General features: G+C 42.3%; 1 pseudogene; it reads right to left on the reverse strand.

Moving 5' to 3' along the window:
- Positions 1-5,994: 5,994 nt before the first annotated feature.
- On the reverse strand, positions 5,995-11,900 carry LOC105871552 (eukaryotic translation initiation factor 3 subunit J-like; annotated as a pseudogene).
- Between the last annotated feature and the right edge of the window lie 2,121 nt (positions 11,901-14,021).

Here is a 14,021-nt window from a genome sequence, read left to right on the forward strand (position 1 = left end):
CTTTTATCCTCTAGGCTAGGCTGGGCTTTTTCACATAATGGCAGAAATGTTCCAAGAGAGCAACAGCAAAAGCTGCAAGGCTTCCTAAGGCCTCGTCTTGGGGGGTTGCACAGTGTCACTTCTATCTCATTCTGTGGAGCAAATGAAACCTTAAGGGATGCCCGGATCGAAGGGATGGAAGGATATAGACTCTATCTCTTGATGAGATGCGTGGCAAAAACCATTTTGCAAAGGCGCTGGATGTAGGTTGGTGTGATGTGTTGGGGACCATTACTTAACAATATACCATGGTGTCTGAGGAACATTTTGCCAGGCTAAAGAATTCATCTTTTTTTTACATTCATGTACATGTAGTTAGTTGTAAGATATTTCAAGTGTGATTCTTTGCCTTGCTTAATGAGTAGACATCAAAAACCAGAAATGTGATGTTTTATTTTTATAATAATATTGAATAAAATTTAATGAAAAAGCAAAAAATAAACTAAAAATAGCTTTATTTGAATAACTTAGTTTTTAAATTTATATGTATTAATTAAATTTTTATATTTTGCTTTACAATATGAATAAGTTTGAAGGTTTTAGAAGAAAAACAACTTTATTTTGTGAACTCTTAGATCATTGGGAACAAGTGTAAGTCAAGTTGGGATCGATTTAGAAAATATGACAATGTAGCTCAGAAAAAAAAATAAAAAACCAAAAAAGGAAAAATATTCCAAAGAACAGGCTGCTTAAATTTTTTAAAACTGCAAACATTGAAAATGAACCATCTTCTGTTGAGCTGGTCTCTCATAAAATGTGTGAGCAGAAACTTCATAAATTCCTTTTTAAAGAAGTTTTAATAACTGATTAAACTGTGAAAATAAAATTATTCTCATCAAAATCATAACCTGAATAGGTTAAATGCAATCCCTGCAACTTTATGTTTTTTACTAATTAGAGTCTAATTACAGATCGACTGAATGAGAATGTGTGTGGTCCCCGGTTGCACTTGCGCATGGGGGAGGGGAAATGTGTCAGTCAGCCTGCTTCTCCCCAGAGGCTGTTTTCAGGTTAGGCTGGAGAACAGGGCCGAGTCGTTCTGGGAAGCCTGGGCCTGGTCAGATTCTTCAGAAGAGACTAGCCTCCTGGGACACGCTGGGCCCCTGGCGGGCTGGGGACAGAGCTCAGTCCTGACAGCCTCCCTGCATCATGGCCGAGCAGACACCGGGGCCTGAAGCCCCTGTTTCGGATGCACCCACCCCGTGTGCCTGCCCCCCTGGGTCAACCAGGCCTTTGCGCCCATCAGCCCCAGCAGGTGTGGGCTATTGGCATCACTCCTGGAAACAAAGGCAGCTGTTTTTCTGTTTGCTTTCCCCTCCCAGCACAGTGCCCAGTTTGCCTACAAGAAACCACCACAAAGTGACAGCCCTGTCAGATCTGCTACCATCTAGCAGCTGCCCCAAGTCACCCAAGGCAGTGTGTGAGAATCGTTGCCATGGAGGGAGGGAGAAAAGGCAGCGTTCCCTCATGAGGTCACGGAGGTCCAGAGAAGGGGAGTGATTTCTTCAAGGGCACACAGGTCCTCAGCCGCAGAACCAGGAGTCTCCAACTTCCAGTTCTGAGCTGTTCCCATCGTGCTGAAGGAGGAATACTGAACGGTCCTCACACCATGGGAGAAGCTTGTCATTTTGGTTTCTTGCCTTCCTTTGTAAGGTAGCGCTATCCTGGGAAATTAGCAAATGTCCACAGACTCAGAGACTGGGTGAGTTTACCAATGAGAATATAAAAATGTTAAATGGAGGTACTTAAATTCTCCCTTTCCCAAGGCCCTCTGCTTCCTGAGGCTGCCCCTCTCCTGACCTCTAATACAACTTAACTGTAGGAAATTTTTGTTTAGTTTGGAGTGTTCAACTGAAAAGACTTATAACCAAAGGTAAGTGGTCATAAAAAGACTTCAGCATTGTATTTATCCAGACATGTGAAAAGTAAATATGCAGACTATTTGTATTAGGTTATTAAGTATGAAATGTCCAATTTCCTTAAGTACTGTTTGACAGTTGATATCTCCGACATTTCACTTTGATATTTCTTGTTTTATCTTTTTATTTTTATTTTTTTATTTTTTGATACAGAGTCTCACTCTGTTACCCAGAGTCTGCACTCTGCTAGAGTGCCGTGGTATCAGCCTAGCTCACAGCAACCTCAAACTCCTGTGCTCAAGTGATCCTTCTGCCTCAGCTTCCTGATTACAAGGTTGTGCCATCATGCCCGGCTAATTTTTTCTATACATTTTTAGTTGGCCAATTAATTTCTTTCTACTTTTAGTAGACACGGGGGGTCTCACTCTTGCTCAGGCTGGTTTAGAACTCCTGACCTTGAGTGATCCTCCTGCCTCGGCCTCCCAGTGTGCTAGGATTACAGGCGTGAGCCACCATGCCTGGCCCATTTCTTATTTTATTTTTATTGTGAAAGTACATCCTCAGTCTTTCAAAAGCATATTTTGGCTTGTGATTATCTTTCAAAATTTTTTAGAGCAATTTTTGTGAAACCATGGATAAGTAAAAAATTCATGCTATTTTTGAATATGAGTTCTGTTGTGGAACCAATGCAGTACAGAGAGCTTGAAATATCAACAAAGTGTTTGGGGAGGATATAGCAAAAGTTTAGAAATAACTTTATTGACCATTAAAAGAGGATTGATGAAATGACTTCTAGTACATCCACACAACAGCATATTATGGAGCTGTAAAAAAAGAAATGTTATGAGAAATTTCCTTTTTACTTATAAATTAAAATGTTTTGGATAGTTACTGATCTACAAATAGAATACTGTATAGTGAAAAGCCTCCCTTCTTTTCTGTATCTCAGCCACCAAGCTCTCCTTGCTACAGGCAACCAGCATGAACTAGTTCTTCTGTAATCTTTTAAAGATCTTTCATGCACATAGGAGCATTTATATGAATAGTCAATCCCTTCCTTAAAAAGAAACACACAAATAGAAGCATATTGAAAACTGCTGCCCAGCATCTTGTTCTTTTCACTTAATATTTTCATTTATTCAATAAATATTTATTGAGCACCTACTATGTGCCAAGCACTCTTTTAGGAATTAGGAAGTGAACAAAACAAATATATTCTTTGACCTCCTGGGGCTTACATTTTTGTGGGAAACAAATAAGTAAATATATAGTGATAAGTGGTAAGTGCTATGGAGAAAAGCACGGTAAGGGGGTGGGTGGGTGGGTGGTGGTGGTGATGGTGGCGGTGGTGGGTTGTTGCTATTTTATACAGGATGGTGTGGGAGACCAGAATATACCACCCCAAAACATGAAGGATTATTGTGCTGAAGGCAATTAAGAAGAAGCAGGTGCAGGAAAGCTCTCTGCCTTCCCTCTACTTGCCTAGAAGCAGGACATACATCAAAGACAAAAAGTATCCTTCCCCTCTCCCCTTCTTCCAGGGAGAACAAAGGGTAATCAATGAAGACACCTTTGGACCCTTATGGTCTGAAGAGGGGTACCAGAGGAGTCTACATGAACAAACTTTACTTGTTGGGCATGGTGCCGAGTACCTAGAGTTTCAGCTACTTTGTAGGCTGAGATGGGAGGATCATTTGAGCTCAGGGAGTTTGAGGTCAGCCTGGGCAATATAGCAAGACCCCATCTTTACAAACAAAAAATAAACAAACAAAACCCCCAAGCTTTACTAACCAGCTTGCATCTGCCATTTATTTGCTTCCCACCAGTTGCCTCCTCTAGAGACTCAATCCTTTTTTTTTTTTTTTGTCTTGTTACTTCTCTAAATATTTACTGTTCTTCATTGAAGATGCTATATAAGCTTGAATTCAAAGCCACCTCTCTGAGAACTATTCATTCTCTGGATATCTCACATGTATATATGAAATATACATGTTAATAAATTTGTTTTTCTTTTTTTTTTAAATTTGTCTTTTGTTACAGAGGTCTGTTCCAACTAAGAATCTATGAGGGTTGAAGAAAAAATTGTTTTTCTACCCTACATAATCAGCAAAAGATTTGCCAAGGCCTGTAGAAAGTGAGGGAGAGAGCCATGCATATGCCCGGAGTTGAACGTTCAAAGCAGAGGGTACACCCCATGAGAAGCAGGGCAGTATCTAACATGAGGGACAAAGCAGTTACCATGGTTGAAACTGAGTGAATATGTCTTGGAGATGTTCTGTATCATGAAAACTTTCTCATTCTCTTTTACATTTGCATCTTATTCCATTGTATGTATGTATTTATCATAGTTGAATTAAACAGTCACCTACTGTTGGAGATTTAGGAGACTTCTGGTCTCGTGATGGCAAACAATTTTGCAAAGAATAACCTTATCAGGTGGCTCTTTGCACACATGCAAATTTTTTATTTGTTTTTTTGTTTTGTATTTTTGAGGCAGAGTCTCGCTCTGTTGCCCAGGCTAGAGTGCCGTGGCATCAGCCTAGCTCACAGCAGCCTCAAACTCATGGGCTCAAGCGATCCTCCTGCCTCAGCCTTCCAAGTAGCTGGGACTGTAGGTGGGAGCTACCATCCCAGGCTCATTTTTTATATTTTTAGTAGAGATAGGGTGTCGCTCTTGCTCAGGCTGGTCTTGAATTCCTCACCTGAAGCAAACCTCCTGCCTCAGCCTCCCAGAGGGCTAGTATTACAGGCGTGAGCACCGTGCCCGGCCTGCACACATGCAAATTGTGCAGTCATCTTCACAATCAATTTTAGAACATTTTTATCACTCCATCAACACTGTATTCTTTAGGCCCCCCCTCCCCCGTTCCCCAACCCTAGGAAACCACTAATCTACTTTTTGCCTCTATAGATTTGCCTATTCTGGACATTTCATATAAATGGAATAATCCATTATTTGGCCTTTTGTGACTGACCTGTCTCACTTAGCATAATGTCTGCAAGGCCTGTCCATGTTGTATAGCATGCATTAGTACTTCATTACTTTTTATTGCCAAATTATATACCACATTTTGTTTACCTGTTCAGCAACTGGTAGACATTTGGTTTCTTTCTACTTTTTCACTATAATGAATAATACTACTATGAACATTCAGGTATAAGTTTTTGTGTGAACATATGTTTTCCATTCTCTTTTGGCTATATACCTAGGAGTGGGATTGCTGAGGCCAATAGTAACTCTATGTTTCACCTTTCGAAGGACTGCCCAACTGTTTTCCAAAGCAGCTGCACCACTTTACATTCCCACCAGCAATATATGAGGGTTGCAATTTCTCCATGTCCTTGTCAACACTTGCTTTTTAAATTATAGTGTAGGGACAGAAAGGCATGATAATTTTCCTTGCCCATCATAAGGGTCATGGGTGATACTCTTGTAACAAAAGTCAGGTTAACAAGAGAAAGCTCTAACCAATTTATTTGATCAAAATTTTATATAACAGAGTAGTCTTCAGAGATGAATACCCAAAGACCCAGGGAAAACTGTCTATTTTTATGCTTGGGTTCAATGAAGAATGGACAGCCGTGTAGAAATGTATTTGGGCAAAGAGGTATGAGCTAATGGTAAGAGACTGATCGGGGAGACCCAGCAAGGCCTGTCTGTCCAGATTCTTCTTGGCCTCTCTGTAGAGCATCTCCCTACCCTCACTGGGCGTCGGGGCAGCACTCCTCTCTATTGAGGGTATGCACGGCAGAGAGTGACCTTTCTAGGTTGTATGATTTGCTTTCAGAGAGAAGGGTTCCAATTTCTATGACCCACCTTGAGGAAGAGGAATTCCAGTTTTTATGACTTACTTTGGGAGGACAAAGAGGGGTGACAGACAGAAGGACGGGAAGTCAGAGAGATCTTGCTTCTTAGGTCCTTCCAATTTCCTTTAGTTCAAAGTACTCAGTGTGGCAAAGCACCATACTGTGCGGTAGCATGTTCTGGGCCCCAGCAATAGCTACCCTAGTGGGCATGAAGTGGAATCTCATTGTGTTATTTTTTTTCTTAAGATAAAATGTCACACAAAGTTTTCATAGTCTTGTATAAGACTATCTATCCTCCATCATAACCACCATAATCTGCCAGGTAATCTTTCTCAATGGCCTTTAATCCCCTCCAGGAAGCACTGCTTTTTGCTTTTTGGCTTTGCTTTGTTTTTCACTGCAAAATACAGTCAGTACATTGAAATCATTTTCAAGTCATGAGGTTCCAATGACATATACTCATCTTGAATTAAGGCCACCAAAAAACGGGTATAATATAGTGACTTGTCCTATTGCATGATTTTATCTTTAGTAACTTTCCAAGTAGCATCTATTCTATAAACTTTATTATTAACACCAAAGGTTTCTTTTGCTAATTCGAGATCTGATTCTTCCTGTAATCTCTTTAGCCAAAGTTTCCCTGCTAATTGCTCGTTGGGTGTTAGCACTTCAGGTTCTTCTAACCTTTTCTTGATTTCTTATTGCCTTTTCTTCTGTGGTCCTTCTTTCTCTTTTATCTTCTCTGCTCTCTTTTTGTTTTCTGAAATTTTTATTTCTGGTTCTGCTTCTGCTTCCACTTTTTTTTGTTGTTCAACATCATAGTCATCCCAGTTTTCATTGATGTGCTTGTCCTTGCCTTCCTAGTGGTCCCCCTGGGGTGCCAGTGGTGCACCCCTACACCATTCTACAGAGAATGTGTCCACATCCCAGGAATCCAAGTCTCCCATGAGCATGCAGGAGGGGAGAGTTAGCTCGGCAGAGGTGAGTCACTGGGTTTGCTCTGGTTTGCTGGCAGGGGCCTTGTGGTTTTGATTGGCATTTCCCTGATGCCTAAGGATGTTGAGCATCTTTTCATATGCTTGTTTATTATCATTTTAAATTGCATATTTCTTCTTATTAGTAAGAGTAGGCATCCTTGTATATGTTTAAGAACACTTTGTTTCTTTCTAGGAATTGTTTATGCCCTTTGGTTTTTTTTTGGGATGTTGTTTTTCTTTTTCTTGTTTTCTCTCTTTCTTTCTTGGCTTTTTCAAAGAATCAGCTCATAGGTTTATTTATTAGTGCTATTTATGTTTTCTAATTCATTCATTTCTCCTTTATTCATTTCTTCTTCTTTCTTTCCTTAGGAATAGTTTTCCTCCCTTTCCCCCATAACTTTCTTGAGTTTTTATGTTTAATTTATTTGATTATTTTTATTAAGAAGTATTTTAATATGATATTTTCTTTAGTAACTATTTTAGCTATATTCTATGTGTTCTGATATATACAGTCTTCACTAACATTATTGTCTACGTAGGGGAGAAAAAGCTTTTCCTCTACCCTTTCAGGTTCAGTGTACGGGGGCCTGTGAATTAAACTGACTAAAGACAAATGAACAGGAGAACAGTCACAAACTTTATTGCTGCTATTATAAAATTTTTACATGCATGGAGGTTTCACAGAAAAGAAATGTGAAATCCAAAGAGATGATTAGGGGCTTTTATACCATTTTAACACAAGGTTGTAAATTGTGGAGAGGAAACTAGACAAAGGAAAAGGTGGTTTGAGCTGACTAAGGGGTTAAATTGCGGGAAGGTTAACTAGGAAATGTCTGAGGGAAACTAATGGTAGGTAAGGGTTATTTATGCAGACTCATTTAGTGCTGTCTCTATTGATAGCATTCCTTTTCTGTTCTCCTCTTCTTGGTATGAGGGGCGCATATTTATAAATGGAAATTGTCTTTGCAAAAGGGAAAGATGTGTCCTGCTTTTAGTCAGCAGGAGGGCAGAGAGCTCCTCCTGTGTCTGTTTCTCAATTGCCTTCAGCTTAAAATAATCCTAATACCAAAGAGGCACATTTTGGTGTGGCATATTCTGATCGTCCTTATTTAGATGTTTTACATTTCCTTCTTTTTCCTTTTTAAACCAAGTGTTAAAAATGGCAGAGTTATAAAAATCCAAATGGTAAAGTCTTTATATTTTTCTGGTTGCATAATTCCTTTTTAGTCTCATTACAGTGGGTGTGAGGGGAAACTTCCCCTTTCCCCAGAAGTTCACTGAAAGATCAATTCATGATTAAGGCAGTTTAATAAGAGAAAGGTTTATTTACCGTGTGCATGGGGAGAATCTCAGAGTAATTACCCAATATCCCAATGAAGTCCAGAAATTCTTATACCCTCCTTCAAGAGGGAAGGGGAGATGAGAAATGTAGGTCTGCAATCCCTAACTCCGAGGCCAAGGGCTGGTATCAGTTCGTGGCCTACTAGGAACCAAGCCACACAGCAGGAGGTGAGTGCCAGGTGAGTGAGCAAAGCTTCATCTGTATTTACAGCCACTCCCCATCACTTGCATCACCGCCTGAGCTCTGCCCCCCAGCAGATCAGTGGCTCATAGGAGCACAAACCTTACTGTAAACTGCTCATAGGGTGGGATGTATGTGGCACATTCCTTATGCAAATCTAATGCCTGATGATCTGAGAGGTCTGCACAATAAATGTAATGTGCTTGAATCATCTTGAAACCATCCCCCACCCCACCTGCCCCAACCCTGGTCTGTGGAAAAATTGTCTTCCATGAAACCGATCTCTAGTGCTCAAAAGATTGGGTAATTTTGTTTAGGGGTAATAAATGGTTGCTAGGGAGGATGAATGGATGGGGGAAACAGATTGACTTGTAAATGATTCTCTTTGCAAATTAAATTAACCTTGAGAGACAGGTATTATATTTAAAATGATTTGGGCCAGGTCTGGTTGCATTCTTTATTTTCTTTTCTGCAATATAGTGAGATAACAGTGATAATCTCTGCTAAACTTTTACACTTGCCTGGTAAAAACACATTTTCTCATCCTTTTGTTTTCAATCTTTCTTAACCATTTTATCATTAGGTTTTACTTTGTGATCTGAGATCTTTTAACAGATGACTTTGACCTACTTGTTGATATGACATTTATGCTTTGGTCTATTGTCTCTGCTTTATTATTGTGTTTGTGTTTTTAATGATAATTTTGAAGGTTTATATTTTTATTCTAGTAGTGACATTTATAGCCTTGTTAAAAATAATTTTTAGAAAATGGTAAAAGTATAACTCACATAAAAGATACAAGAATGAACATGTGTTGAAGATTTTGTTTTACTCTTTAATTAGCAAAGGAACCAGACAGGTATTATAACTGGTTCAAAGGAAAAAGTCAAAGGAACACAAATTTAAATGGAATAAAGGGATTGAATTACAGGGAAGCAAACTGGTTTTTCCACAAGGGAAAGAAGTCAAAGTAAACTCTACCACATAATACAGAGTTTGCATTCTTTCAGTTACCTATAATACAAAGAGATGCAAAATAGCTCAAAGAAAGAATGATGTGTAGTTTTTCATTGAAGTACAAAATTGCTTTTTATAGTTTTCATATTCATTAAATAATAATTAATTCATGGTAATACCTTCAAGCTTTCATATCATTCCTATATTCCTGGGACTTTCCTGGCTTTAGCACTGAAAACCTCTCATCTTGGGAAACCCCTCAGTCTCTGGAAAACCAGGACCTACTTTTCTATTATAAGCAAAGATGGAATTATTGTAGTTCCTTTTTCTTCTACCTTTTTTCTGAGGAAGCTTTTTTCCCCCCTTTGTAACAGTGGTACAAAACCTTGGCTGCACCTGAAGAAACTTAAAAAAAACCAAAAAACTAATGCCTGGGATATAGCTCCAGAGATTCTAATTTAATTAGTTTGGGGTATGGGTTGGACAATCAGGACTTAAATTTTTTTTTTTTTTTTTGAGACAGGGTCTTGCTCTGTTGCTCAGGCTGGAGTACAGTGGTATCATCATAGTTCACTGCAACCTCAAACTCCTGGGCTCAAATGATCCTCTTGCTTCAGCGCCCTGAGTAGCTTGGACTATAGGCAGGCACTACCATACCTGGCTAATTTTTCTATTTTTTGTAGAGACAAGGGTCTCACTATGCTGTTCAGGCTGGTCTGGAACTCCTGATCTCAAGCAATCCTCCTGCCTCAGCCTCCCAAAGTGCTAGGATTATAGGTGTGAGCCACACTGCCCCCTGGGCCCAACCAGGATTTTAAAAATCTCCTCAGGTAATTCTGTTATCAATTTTTAAAAATTATTTTAAAAGTCTACCTCTTTATTCTAGAAAAAACATTTAGTGTCCTGAAAAAGGAGGTACATAAGTGAATAAACTGTATGATCTCTTCTACTTTTTTAAAAAGCCCCCAAACCACACAAATTAAAAGAAGAAAAAAAAAGCTATGCATAGAAAACACTTTTAAGGAAGGAAATTAAAACACACACACACACACACACACACACACGCACACATACATGCCCGCGCGCACACACAGACACATACACAAAACAGAAGGACTTTCAGTGGTAGAACTATGGCTCTTTTATTTCTTATTTCCCTTTAAAAAAATATAACCATATTCATTATTTTTATAATAAAATGAAATTGAAAATAGAAACTTAATAATCCTGCTTTTGTCTAGAGGTAGAACTTTTGCTCCATTGGAAGGAGTCACCTTTGTCTTGCTGGCATGGTGGCTTTTGTGCTTCTCACTTCCTTCCTGTGCCACGTGGAATCCTCTCTTCTTGCTCAAGAGGAAGCCCAACCACCAAGGCTTCAAAATCAGCCCAGCTGCCTCGTGACGGGGGGGGGGGGGGGGGGGGGGGGGGGGGGGGGGGGGCTGCTACCACCAGCAGCTGCCAGTGGATGCCTCCAGGCAAACTCTACTGGTTGTCTCCCATATGATGGATATTGTAGGTGAGAAGAAAATTATCCAGAGTCTGCCTGGTATGGGGTTGACCTTCAGTCTGTTCTGTGATATGGTTCATTGTTTCTGGTTGATGAGATTCTCAGGGTGGAAACTATGACAATTAAGTTCCTTTAGACAGATAAGGGAACTGCTCCTTGTCCCCCTCTCCTGCAGAGGGCAGGAGAAGTCAGAGAGACACTGGTTCTCCTTTAGTTGAAAGCACTCAGCATGCCAAAGTGCTATACTTTGGGGTATTGTTTCCTGAGCTCCGACAACCCTGTGTGAGGCTGTGTGTTGGGTGTGTGTGCAATAGGACTCTGCCCACAGGGTCCTCCCTGTCTGGGGTGGTGGCCAGGACATGTGCACAGAAACAGGCCTGTCCCTAAACTAACATTCATGAGAGTATCAGTGGAGGTTCACATATCACATGTTTAAATATTTAAAAGCTGTAACTCAAGCTGACAAACTGTTGACTAAAATATTATCTGTTCTCCTCCCTTAATAAATATAACTTCATAGTGACTTGGGAAAGCCAGGTCTGAATATAGACCTCTGTTTGATTCCTTGGAGTTCTGTGCTGGGATACAGCTGTGGCAGGCAGCCTCTGAGATGGCCCCCACGGGCCCCCACCCCCGATATTTATATCCTTGTGTAATCCCTTCTTCTTGAATGTGGGCAGGACCCATGAGTTGTTTCTAACCAATAAAATATGTCGAAGGTAATGGATGTCACTTCCATGATTAGGTTACATAAAATAGTGACTTCTCTCCTGCTTGCTGACTCCCTCCCTTTCTGGCTTTGGGGAAGCAAGTCACCATGTTCCAGAGGCACACAGTACAAGCAAATGTGGTGGCTTCCAGCCAACAGCCAGCAAGGAAGTGAGGCCCTCAGTCCAACAACCCTCAAAGAACTACAATTCTAACAGCCATGTGTGCTTGGAAGCAGGTCCTTCCCCAGTTTAGCCTTCAGATGAGACTGCACCCCTGGACAACACCTTGTGAGAGGCTGAAACAGAGAACTTGGCTAAGCCCTGCCCAGATTCCCATCCCATAGAAACCGTGAGATAATAACGTGCTATACCACAAACATGCCATAGTTTGTGGTAATTGTTACCCAAAAAAGATAGCTAATGTAATGGCACTGCTGGAAAAGTGGGCCCAGTGACTGGCCCACTCATCTTCTCTTTGTACCCATTCTTCACCCTGAACCTGGAGGGGCCTGATTGGTCCATCTCTGCGGACACCCCAGCTCTCAAGGCCGTTCTGCCCACCCTGTTCCACTCCTGGACACAGGTCTAGAGGGTGCACACAGTTGGTTAGTGCTACCTGTGACAGCTGTGCTGCCCTTGGTAGGATGGGCCCAGGGACAATCCCAAGCAAGCCCTGGGAACAGCTCGGGGCCATTTGTGCAGGGGACTCCCCAGTCTCAGGTTCCCAGAGCATTTTAGAAGAGGGGCTTCAGCTCTGTGACCCCTGGAGATTCTCCACCCCACTGGAAAGGGTGTGGCCAGAGAAGGGGTGAGCAAGGGCCTTGAGCAGAGCCAAGGCCAGAAGCCCCTCTTGCCCACTCAGGCCAGCACTGTGCTTGAGGGGTACTGACTCCTCAGTTGCCAGGCAATTAGATCAGACCCGGCGGGCAGGGCCAGGAGCAGAGCTGCAGCTCACTGAGAGGGATCTGGGCAGGGAGCTGGGGGTGGAGCTGGACCATAAAAGTGGGAGGTCTCAGGGGCACAGAATGGGAAGGCACCCGGCAAGGCAGCTGGGGCCTCCTCAAAGGCTTCCAACAGTGCGGTTTATTTAGAGTGCTGAGGAGCTAGGCTGTGGAGTCAGAGTGCATGGTACAAATCCTGACTCTGCAGGCTCATGTGTGACTTTGGTCAAATTACCTGAGTCTCAGTTTCCTCATCTGTAAAATGAGGATAATGAGAGTACTTATCCCATAGGTTTGTGGAGTGAATTAGTGTATGTAAAATGCCTGGTAAGTGCTTAATGAATATTGGCTATTATTAAGGAAACTGAGGCTCAAGGCAGGTGAAGGGTGGTCTTTCTGTTCTACTTGCCTTACCTCGTGAGTCAGAGGGAGAAGGGAGAGGAGCTCATTCAGTTGCTAGGATACTCATTTTCCCAGCAAGCTTTTATGGAAACTTTCAGAGTGTGATCCTAACTCGCGCCGTCCTTCCTGCAGCTCCCTGAGAGGCAGGCTGGCTCAGTGGGAGGCGCTGCTGGAGGGTGCAGATCAGGGCTCTGTGGTGCCTTTCCAGGAACAGTGAGTGCCACCGGGCGAGGCACCTCAAGCCCCTGTCTGTATGGCCTCCCCTGTGCAATGAAGGGCTCATCAGTGTCCCTCACAGTGTGGACCACACACACCAGCTTTGGCACCACCTGAAGCACGTTAGGAGTGCTACTTCTCAGGCAGCCCCACAGACCTCCTGAGTCAGAATCTCTGGAACAGGGATCTGAGAATTTGCATTTCCAACATGCTCTCTAGGTGATTTTTTTTTTTTTTTTTTTTTTTTTTTTTTTTTTGCTTGCTAAATTTGACAACCACTGGAGTGGCCTGTAAGGGATCTTCACAGCCCTGCGTCCACAGACGCCCTCCGGCACTGATGCAGGAAGCCTAATGGTCTGGGCTTCCTGGGCCCCACCCTGGACAGATGCTGGCCTCTGCCAGAGCAAGTCTGCTTTTATAGGCACCCGTGAGGTTCTGAGGAAGCGCACAATCCCCTTCTCACCCATTAGCCTTTAGCACCTGCCAGGCTGGGGTCAGGGCAAGCGTTATCACTTGTGAGTTCCAGTGCAGATGAAAATGCAAGGCCCTTTATTCAAAAAGCAGGAGAAAAGCTTTTTTCTTTCTTCTGTGGTCTCCCTCTTGACCCATCATGGTGTTATTAAGTTTGCTATTTAATGTTGCATCTTCTTCAGGCATGGGGACACAGGCAAGGTGAGTACAGACCTTCACAGACTTCTGGAATCTTCCCTGTGTTTGCACCCAGGCTTTGCTGAGGATGCTGCAGCTTAGAGACCTCTGGGCTCAGGTTGGAGGAAAAGTGATTGCAGCAGGAAGAAAGCCGTGCAGCTGGCAGCAAGCAGGTACGTAGGGTGATGATTGAATGCATTTGAAAATTCCTTCCTCCTCCGGCTTCAGCCTGCACCTGAACTGTGGTCGATGCAGCAGTTCATTTCTGTGTAATGTCTTTTGACAACTGGGAGGGAAGCAAACCCACAAGACTAACCCAATTATAGTAGAAGAGAGATCTGGCTGCTCCCTGTTGACAAGGCTATCACAAGGGCATCCTGATTTGGGGGATATGGCACTTCAGGACCGGTGGGAGGTGGGTACAGAGAGTACCTTC

The sequence above is a fragment of the Microcebus murinus genome, chromosome 3 (assembly GCF_040939455.1).
Source record: "Microcebus murinus isolate Inina chromosome 3, M.murinus_Inina_mat1.0, whole genome shotgun sequence".
Taxonomy (NCBI): Eukaryota; Metazoa; Chordata; class Mammalia; order Primates; family Cheirogaleidae; genus Microcebus; species Microcebus murinus.